The 10,823-nt window shown below is 41.9% G+C and overlaps 1 pseudogene; it reads right to left on the bottom strand.

Moving 5' to 3' along the window:
- Positions 1 to 2,200: 2,200 nt before the first annotated feature.
- The window catches only part of LOC125547116 (pentatricopeptide repeat-containing protein At1g59720, chloroplastic/mitochondrial-like), a 51,612-nt pseudogene continuing 42,989 nt past the window's right edge, over positions 2,201 to 10,823 (bottom strand).

Raw genomic sequence — 10,823 nt, 5'->3', positions numbered from 1 at the left:
GGGGTCTTGGTATTGAGAATCTTGAGGTCAAGAACAGATGTCTTCTCAGTAAGTGGCTGTGGAAGTTATCGACTGAGACTGATGCTACTTGGGCGCAAATCCTCCGTAGCAAGTATCCTCACTCCAAAACTTTGTCATAGGTGACAGCAAGGCCGACTGACTCACCTTTTTGGAAAGGGATTATGCAAGTCAAATTAACCTTGTTTAATAGGACAAAGTTTATTATTGGCAACGATGCTAGTACGCGATTCTGGGAGGATACTTGGCTCAGAGAGACCCCCCTTGCCATTCAATACCCGTCTCTGTATCGTATTGTTCAACGACGTGAGGCGTTCGTTGCAACGGTACTTCAACCCAATCCCCTTAATATTCAGTTCAGAAGGACGCTAGTTGGCAATCATTGGGAAGAATAGCTCCATCTAGTAAGTAGACTGATGGAGGTTCAGTTATCTCAACAACCCGATAAATTACGCTGGAAACTTACTAGGTCTGGAGAGTTTACAGTTAAATCAATGTATGTTGATGTTATCAACTCAAGCTCGATTCCTAGTTCCAAACATGTTTGGGCTGTCAAAATTCTTTTGAAAATCAAAGTGTTTATGTGGTTTGTCCATAAACAAGTAATATTAACCAAGGACAATTTGGCAAAGCGTAATTGGACAGGACCAACTAGGTGTAGTTTCTGTGATTGGGATGAAACCATCAAACACCTTTTTCTTAATTACCCGTTAGCCAAAGGCCTATGGCGGACAGTCCATATTACATTTAATATTACTCCACCGAGTTCCGTTAACACGTTATTTGGAACGTGACTTAACAGGATAGAGCCTGTAAGAGCGAGACATATTCGCGTAGGAGTTTGTGCTTTATTGTGGGCAGTCTGGAACTGCAGAAATGATTTGGTTTTTAACAGAACAACAAATATTCATTTTTTGCAGGTTATCTTCCGAGCCACCGCGTTGATCCTTATGTGGTCGCTACTCACTCCGACGGAGGTCAGGGAGCGTTTGGTTACTGGATCTATCCGCTGGGAGATGGTAACACGGGATATCTTCAATCGGTTTGGATGGCGGTCATGTAATAGGATAGGCAATTAGTTTACCTGTCTCTCTTATGCCAGCCAGTTGTGGCTTTTTATGGCCAGTTTGTTTTTTGACCCTTTTGGCTCTTTGTGAGCCCTTCTTTATTTTCGTTTTGAGACTCTAAGACCTTGTTGAACCTATGTTTCTTTTTAATAAGATGGCCGTATGCATCGTTCTGATGCAGAGGTCGGGGAATCCCCTTTTTGAAAAAAAGGAAAAAAACTCAACCATTTAAATTGGCCCCCCTTTGATAGCTAAAAATCTTTGGCTCGCTGTCCAAGCTTTAGGATGGAAAATGGCATAACTCAAACATTGTCCTAAAATTCAGCGGTAGCGTCAAATTTGACTCTTTATACGTCAAGAGCTTCTTTATTAATTTTTTTAACTTCCAAATCAGTATAACACAACATTCCACACACACATAATAATAATTCAATAAATTTCACAAAAATAATTCAATTATGTTTCAATTTGGTCAACCTTTAGTTAGCATTTTGTTTTCTTTGATATACCTTTTTTTACTCAACTTTGATTTTGTTTTTATTAAATCTACTATTTTAGACACATTTTTAGTTTAAAATGTACACCTTTCTCTACTTCTTCTCACTCTTTATATCCCACTCGCATTATAACATTTCTACCTATCAAATACCTATCTCATGCACAAACGTTTTATACTACATGACGTTTCATAACAAAAATTCAGAGAAGCAAGCAGTATCAACAAAGCATCAGTTTACACTTAACAATGTTATAGCAATTTACCTGCTAGCAAGCTGCAGCTATAGCAATTTTAGCAGCAACGCAAAAAAGCGACACGCATAGCTAGCAATCAGCAGCCAACACACGCGCGTAGCTTAGTAATCAGCGGCAGTAGCAAAACATACAGAGCAACATCTTCTCACCGTCTCATCTCTGGCACACATCAGAGGCAGAGCACGCCATGCTCTCCCCTTGATCTCCTCCCTCCCCTCCTCAGTCCTCACTACCGAGGCCCCTACCTCCCCCATCCCCTCTGGCTACCTTCCTTCCCGTGCTGGCCGTCCCCATCCCCTCCAATCGAGCTCGCCCCCAAGTGCATGTCGTAACTCCCCTGCTGGAGCTCGACGGTGTACCTATCATGCGTGGGGCGAGCTCACCTCCCTCCCCTGCTGGTCACTCTGCCCTTTCTCCACGGGCATGGCCATGGCCACGACGGGAAGGATGTCCGGCTTCACGGAAAAACAATGTCAGACCAGGAAGGACACCGACAAAAATGGAAGTCATGGGAGTTGACCAAGAGCCAGGTGTTGTTTCTGACAGATAGTTGTAAGATGGGTCACTGGAAATGCAAAGTAACATGAAGCACTTATAAATAGATGCATAAGTATGACATAATAAATTCTATTGTTTTCAATAGTAACAACAAAAACTATTTTATGAAGCAAAAACTATAGATGTGTGAGCAATCAAACAGAGTACCATGAGGTTGCTATTTTCAAGGTGTTCTATAGCTGAAAGCTCCTTAATAAATTCAAAAGACAAACGTGAGATGGAACTGTTAGAACCAGTATAGAAGTTGAAACATTTTGTAAGATCAATTATTAGATATACTCCTGAATTAATGGCATATAGCATTTTCATGTCAGAAAGTTATACAGTGGAGGGGTCACCCCCTCCATTACTTTGTGTATAATATAGATTTCCTCCTATAACGTAAATAATATGAAATGTCTCTTGACATCCTATTATAAAATGAGAAGACTAATTGAGGCTCAATTTAGGCAACAATTCAGTCACCTGCTATCATAACAGAACAATCGTAAGGATATAAGGTGCATTTTTTTTGCTCTCTTCGAGGTACATCAAGTTAGATCAAGATTTACTGTAGTACCCATAACTAACAACAGTAAACGTGCACTACAATTTTTGCACGAGAAAAATGGAAGAAAATATTTATAAGTTCAAGATATGAAAGAGAATGAAATCTGGGGAAACCGTCTTAGTGAAATTGATAAAGTTAACAAACTATATTGAATAGAAACATAAACTTTTAAAAGGCACACCATTAATGTAGTTCTTATATTTAAATATGCCTGTAAGTTCCTATAGAGCTATAATTTGCCGTCTTGATAGCACATAGGAACCCCTCTAGAAGAATATTGTCAAGCAGCAAGTCCTACAAAAGAAACCAGATGCCAGTTTAGAGAATATTTCCCAAAATCAGAGCTAATACATGTTCACGCAATTCATGCTCAGAGCCATTCTTACCAGAAATGTTTTATTTGGTGTGGCATTTTATAACACAACTGACGAGTGACGAGTGCCACTCAAGCGGAGGGCGGTGCCCTTGGTATGGTCCATGCCAGCAACCATACTAGCCTCTGATAAGTCTGGCTTGTATCCAGAGGATGCAAGCCTCTGCTCGATCTCATCCAGCTTCGCGTATATCTCCTCTGACCGAGGGGGTGACGTGTCGCCTACGACAAACTGATGAACCAGGCCATCCATTTCAATGGAGCTGAACCCTGGCTCCTTTTTGAGAACCTCGTCGCTCATCAACCGACGGACCATGCCCACGTCGTTCCACTTCTGTGCAGATGCATAGACCCTCGAGAGCAGGATGTAGACACCACTGACAGCAACATCCGGATGTTGGATTAATTATGCATCTATGGGATGCCATTAGCAGGATCAAAATTGCATCTAGATCACCCAATAACCATGAACAGAGAAGGGATCAGAGGTTCTTTACATGTCACGGCAGTGGACATGATTGCATGCTCGATGTAGGCGTGATGAAGGGGTGATGTAGTTGAGGTAGAAGTCCTCCTCAACGTCCTGATGCCCTCAGGACGCCACCGGCACTGTCCGGGGACGGCAACGGCGGCTGGAGTAGGTCTTCCCGTCGCTGCAGCGCTCCCCCTGATCGGTTGGGGTGAGAGGATATCAGGAGGGGAGTGAAACCGTACGAGAATTGTGATCGCGCAGGCTGCCAACCCTCTTCCGTACCTCCTTTTATCTAGCGCTGGAGACAGGGGACCTAAACAATCAGTTGGTTTGGGTGCCCCCAATCAGGGCGCCTTAGTTGGGATAAAAAGCCCACGTACGTTGGTGCGTGGGGCCTTTTTCACTAACGCTACCTTCCTTTTTTTCTATTAGACTAATAGATCTAACTGACCTGTTTAAGTCGTCAGATCAAATCAACATTCTCCCCCTTGATCGTTAGGCTTAACTTCATTCCCCCATTCTACATAGGAATGATGTACCAAAGTGATGTGTTACAACAGCTCAAAACGCCATAGAATCTCAACACTTATAGCACACCCTGCCTATTTCGAAATGGAAAACATTTTGCTAATTAAGGAGTGTTTATTTTAATGGTCCTCTTATTCCAGAATCATAAGGCTTCTAGTAGTCCCATGCCGGCAACATGCTCACAAAAAATACTGGGTGGTAAGCCTTTTGTTAGCGGATCCGCAAGCATATGCTTCGTTGTTATATGTTTAACATCAACTATTTGATCCTGGATTCTATCTTTCACAACACGATACTTGATGCCAATGTGTCTGACAGCATCACTTGACCTGTTGTTACTCGTATAGAAAAATGTAGGTTCATTATCACAGTATAATAAAATTGGTTTAGATATGTTGTCAACCACTTTAAGTCCGGGAATAAAATTCTTTAGCCATACAGCCTGCCCGGTGGCCTCATAACATGCTACAAATTCTGCTTGCATCGTAGATCCAGCAGTTAACGTCTGTTTGGAGCTTTTCCACGATATAGCTCCTCCCGCGAGTGTGAATATATAGCCTGACGTGGATCTCTTACTATCCACACACCCGGCAAAATCAGAGTCTGAATAACCAAAAATTTCTAGGTTATCAGTTCTTTTATATGCAAGCATGAAATCCTTAGTTCTTTGCAGCCTTCCAATGGTCCGGTCCTGGATTTGATTGGTATCTGCCAAGCATCCCAATTACAAAACATAAATCTGGCCGTGTACACACTTGAGCATACATGATGCTTTTGACAGCTGAAGCATAAGGAACCGACTTCATCTGATCAGTTTCATATTGGTTCCTCGGACATTGAAATGTCCCAAACTTATCGCCCTTAACTATAGGAGCAGGTGAGGGTGAGCACTTATGCATATTGATTTTTTTCAGTGCTCTCTCAAAGTATGCTTTTTGAGATAGTCCTAACGTTCCTATGTACCTATCTCGATGCTGAGGACATACGAGGCTTCACCAAGATCTTTCATATCAAAACTGGATTACAAAAAATTATGCAGTGTATCCTTATCGCTACATGCCAACAATATGTCATCAACGTATAGGACTAAAAATGTGAACCTACTGTCTTTAAACTTAACGTATATGCAGTTGTCCACAACGTTTTCGGTGAAACCAAAAGTTTTGATAATTTTATCAAACTTGAGGTACCACTCTCTTGAAGCTTGCTTCAAGCCATAAATTGATTTCTTTAGATGACATGCTAAATGTTCCTTCCCTTCCACAATAAGGCCTTCTAGCTGAGCCATGTAAACTTTTTCTTTTAATTCACCATTTAGAAATGTCGTTTTAGCATCCATTTGGTGTAGTTCTAGGTCGTAATGAGCTACTAATGCCATTATGACTCTGAAAGAATCCTTGGTTGACACAGGAGAGAAGGTTTGCTTATAATCAATGCCTTCTCTCTATGTATACCCTTTTGCCACTAGCCTTGCCTTGAACCGTTCGACATTCCCTTTGGAATCATACTTGGTTTTGTAGACCCACTTGTGCCTACTTTCTTAGCTCCATCGGGAACTTCTACTAAGTCCCAAACATCGTTTGAACCCATAGACTTCAACTCGTCTTCCATGGCAACAAACCACTTGGACGAATTTTCACTTTTAATGGCTTCCTTATAAGAGGTTGGATCCTCCACCTTTCCCAGATCATTCATATCCTCAATCATGAAAGTGACATAGTCATCTGATATGGCTTTCTTCCTCTCATGCCGTGGTCTACCCACAGGAGGAGGTGGTGGTGGTACATCATGAAGGAAATATGCCCTAGAGGCAATAATAAAGTTGTTATTTATCATGATAAATCTTTATTATTCATGCTAGAATTGTATTAACCAGAAACTTAGTACATGTGTGAATACATAGACAAAAGGAGTGTCACCAGTATGCCTCTACCTGACTAGCTCGTTGATCAAAGATGGTTAAGTTTCCTAGCTATAGAAAAAGAGTTGTCATTTGATAAACGGGATCACATCATTAGAGAATGATGTGATTGACTTGACCCATCCGTTAGCTTAGCACGATGATCGTTTAGTTTACTGCTATTGTTTTGTCCATAACTTATACATGTTCCTATGACTATGGATCATGCAACTCCCGAATACCGAAGGAACACTTAGCGTGCTATCAAACGTCACAACGTTACTGGGTGACTATAAAGATGCTCTACAGGTGTCTCCGATGGTGTTTGTTGAGTTGGCATAGATCGAGATTAGGATTTGTCACTCTGAGTATCGGAGAGGTATCTCTGGGCCCTCTCGGTAATGTACATCTCTATAAGCCTTGCAAGCAATGTAACTAGTGAGTTAGTTACGGGATGTAGCATTACGGAATGAGTAAAGAGACTTGCCGATAACGAGATTGAACTAGGTATGATGATACCAACGATCGAATCTCGGGCAAGTAACGTACCGATGACAAAGGGAACAACGTATGTTGTTATGTGGTTTGACCGATAAAGATCTTCGTCGAATATGTAGGAACCAATATGAGCATCCAGGTTCCGCTATTGGTTATTGACCGAAGATGAGTCTCGGTCATGTCTACATAGTTCTCGAACCCGTAGGGTCCACACACTTAACGTTCGGTGACGATCGGTATTATGAGTTTATGTTTTTGATGTACCGAAGGTAGTTCAGAGTCCCGGATATGATCACGGACATGACGAGCAGTCTGAAATGGTCGAGACATAAAGATCGATATATTGGATGACTATGTTTGTACATCAAAATGGTTCCGGGTGAGTTCGGGCATTTACCGGAGTACCGGGAGGTTACCGGAACCCCCCGGGGAGTGTATGGGCCTTATTGGGCCTTAGTGGGAGAGAGGAGGAGGCGTCCTAGGAGGGGGCGCGCCCCCCAAGCCCAATCCGAATTGGAAAGGGGGGCCGGCCCCCCTTTCCTTCCTCCCTCTCTCCTCCTTCCTTCCTCTCCTACTCCTACTTGGAAGGGGGAAATCCTACTCCCGGCGGGAGTAGGACTGCCCTAGGGCGCGCCATAGAGGGTCGGCCCTCCCCCTCCTCCCCTCCTTTATATACGGGGAGGGGGCTGCTACCTCTTGAGCATTGCGTTGGATTTCCCCGAAGAGGAGAGGATGATGCAGCAAAGTAGCGTAAGTATTTCCCTCAGTTTTTGAGAACCAAGGTATCAATCCAGTAGGAGGCCACGCGCGAGCCCCTCGTACCTACACAAAAACAATAGCTCAACGCAACCAACACGCTTAGGGGTTGTCAATCCCTTCATGGTCTCTTACGAAGGTGAGATCTGATAAAGATGATAAATAATATTTTTGGTATTTTTGGTATAGATATGCAAAGTGAAAAGTAAAAGCAAAGTAAAAGCCAAGCGATAATAAAGTGATGGAGATTGATATGATGAGAAAGAGACCCGGGGCCATAGGTTTCACTAGTGGCTCCTCTCAAGAGCATAAGTATTCTATGGTGGGTGAACAAATTACTGTTGAGCAATTAACAGAATTGAGCATAGTTATGAGAATATCTAGGTATGATCATGTATATAGGCATCACGTCCGAGACAAGTAGACCGACTCCTGCCTGCATCTACTACTATTACTCCACTCATCGACCGCTATCCATCATGCATCTAGAGTATTAAGTTAAAAATAGAGTAACGCCTTAAGCAAGATGACATGATGTAGAGGGATAGTTTCATGCAATATGATAAAAACCCCATCTTGTTATCCTTGATGGCAACGATACAATACGTGCCTTGCTGCCCCTTCTGTCACTGGGAAAGGACACCGCAAGATCGAACCCAAAGCTAAGCACTTCTCCCATGGCAAGAACAACCAATCTAGTAGGCCAAACCAAACTGATAATTCGAAGAGAATTGCAAAGATAACCAATCATACATAAAATAATTCAGAGAAGATTCAAATATTATTCATAGATAGACTTGATCAGAAACCCACAATTCATCGGTCTCAACAAACACACCGCAAAAAGAAGATTACATCGAATAGATCTCCACGAGAGAGGGGGAGAACATTGTATTGAGATCAAAAAAGAGAGAAGAAGCCATCTAGCTACTAACTATGGACCCGTAGGTCTGAAGTAAACTACTCACACTTCATCGGAGAGGCTTGGATGATGATGTAGAAGCCCTCCGTGATCGATGCCCCCTCCGACGGAGCTCCGGAACAGGCCCCAAGATGGGATCTCGTGGATACAGAAAGTTGCGGCAGTGGAATTAGGTTTTTGGCTCCGTATCTGATTGTTTGGGGGTACGTGGATATATATAGGAGGAAGAAGTACGTCGGTGGAGCTTCAAGGGGCCCACAAGGCAGGGGGCGCGCCCTAGGGGGGGCGCCCTCCACCCTCGTGACCGCCTCGTGGCTTTCTTGACGGAGGGTCCAAATCTCCTGGATCTTATCTGATGAGAAAATCACGTTTCCGAAGGTTTCATTCCGTTTGGACTCCGTTTGATATTCCTTTTCTTCGAAACCCTAAAATAGGCAAAAAAAAAACTACAATTCTGGGCTGGGCCTCCGGTTAATAGGTTAGTCCCAAAAATAATATAAAAGTGGATAATAAAGGCCAATAATGTCCAAAACAGTAGATAATATAGCATGGAGCAATCAAAAATTATAGATACGTTGGAGACGTATCAAGCATCCCCAAGCTTAATTCCTGCTCGTTCTCGAGTAGGTAAATGATAAAAACAGAATTTTTGATGCGGAGTGCTACTTGGCATAATTTCAATGTAAATCTTCTTAATTGTGGTATGAATATTCAGATTCAAAAGATTCAAGACAAAAGTTCATATTGACATAAAAATAATAATAGTTCAAGCATACTAACAAAGCAATTATGTCTTCTCAAAATAACATGGCCAAAGAAAGCTATCCCTACAAAATCATATAGTCTGGCTATGCTCTATCTTCACCACACAAAGTATTTAAATCATGCACAACCCCGATGACAAGCCAAGCAATTGTTTCATACTTTTGACATTTTCAAAACTTTTTCGATCTTCACGCAATACATGAGTGTGAGCCATGGATATAGCACTATATGTGGAATAGAAGGGTGGTTGTGGAGAAGACAAAAAGAGGGGAAGATAGTCTCACATCAACTAGGCGTATCAACGGGCTATGGAGATGCCCATCAATAGATATCAATGTGAGTGAGTAGGGATTGCCATGCAACGGATGCACTAGAGCTATAAGTATATGAAAGCTCAAAAGAAACTAAGTGGGTGTGCATCCAACTCGCTTGCTCATGAAGACCTAGGGCATTTTGAGGAAGCCCATCATTGGAATATACAAGCTAAGTTCTATAATGAAAAATTCCCACTAGTATATGAAAGTGACATAATGAGAGACTCTCTATCATGGAGATCATGGTGCTACTTTGAAGCACAAGTGTGGTAAAAGGATAGTAACATTGTCCCTTCTCTATTTTTCTCTCATTTTTTTGTTTGGGCCTTCTCTTTTTTATGGCCTCTTTTTTCTCGTCCGGAGTCTCATCCCCACTTGTGGGGGAATCATAGTCTCCATCATACTTTCCTCACTTGGGACAATGCTCTAAAAATGATGATCATCACACTTTTTATTTTTCGTACAACTCAACAATTACAACTCAATACTCAGAACAAAATATGACTCTATATGAATGCCTCCGGCGGTGTACCGGGATATGCAATGAATCAAGAGTGACATGTATGAAAGAATTATGAACGGTGGCTTTGCCACAAATACGATGTCAACTACATGATCATGCTAGCAATATGACAATGATGGAGCGTGTCATAATAAACGGAACGGTGGAAATTTGCATGGCAATATATCTCGGAATGGCTATGGAAATGCCATGATAGGTAGGTATGGTGGCTGTTTTGAGGAAGGTATTTGGTGGGTGTATGATACCGGCGAAAAGTGCGCGCTATTAGAGAGGCTAGCAATGGTGGAAGGAAGGAAAGTGCGTATAATCCATGGACTCAACATTAGTCATAAAGAACTCATATGCTTATTGCAAAAATCTAGAAGTTATCAAAGCAAAGTATTACACGCATGCTCCTGGGGGGATAGATTGGTAGGGAAAGACCATCGCTCGTCCCCGACCGCCACTCATAAGGAAGACAATCAATAAATAAATCATGCTCCGACTTCATCAAATAACGGTTCACTATACGTGCATGCTACAGGAATCGCAAACTTTAATACAAGCATTTCTCAAATTCACAACTACTCAACTAGCATGACTCTAATATCACCATCCTCATATCTCAAAACAATTATCAAGCATCAATTTTTTTCTTAGTATTCACCGCACTAAAAAGAAAGTTTTACAAATCTTGAATACCAAGCATATTATTATTAAGAAAATTACCATGCTATTAAGATTCTCAAAATAATCTAAGTGAAGCATGAGAGATCAATAGTTTCTATAAAAACAAATCCACCACCGTGCTCTAAAAGATATAAGTGAAGCACTAGAGCAAAATTAT

Source organism: Triticum urartu, chromosome 3A (genome assembly GCF_056163025.1).
Source record: "Triticum urartu cultivar PI428250 chromosome 3A, HENAU_Tu73, whole genome shotgun sequence".
NCBI classification, from domain to species: domain Eukaryota; kingdom Viridiplantae; phylum Streptophyta; class Magnoliopsida; order Poales; family Poaceae; genus Triticum; species Triticum urartu.
This window is presented reverse-complemented; position numbering and strand designations above follow the sequence as displayed.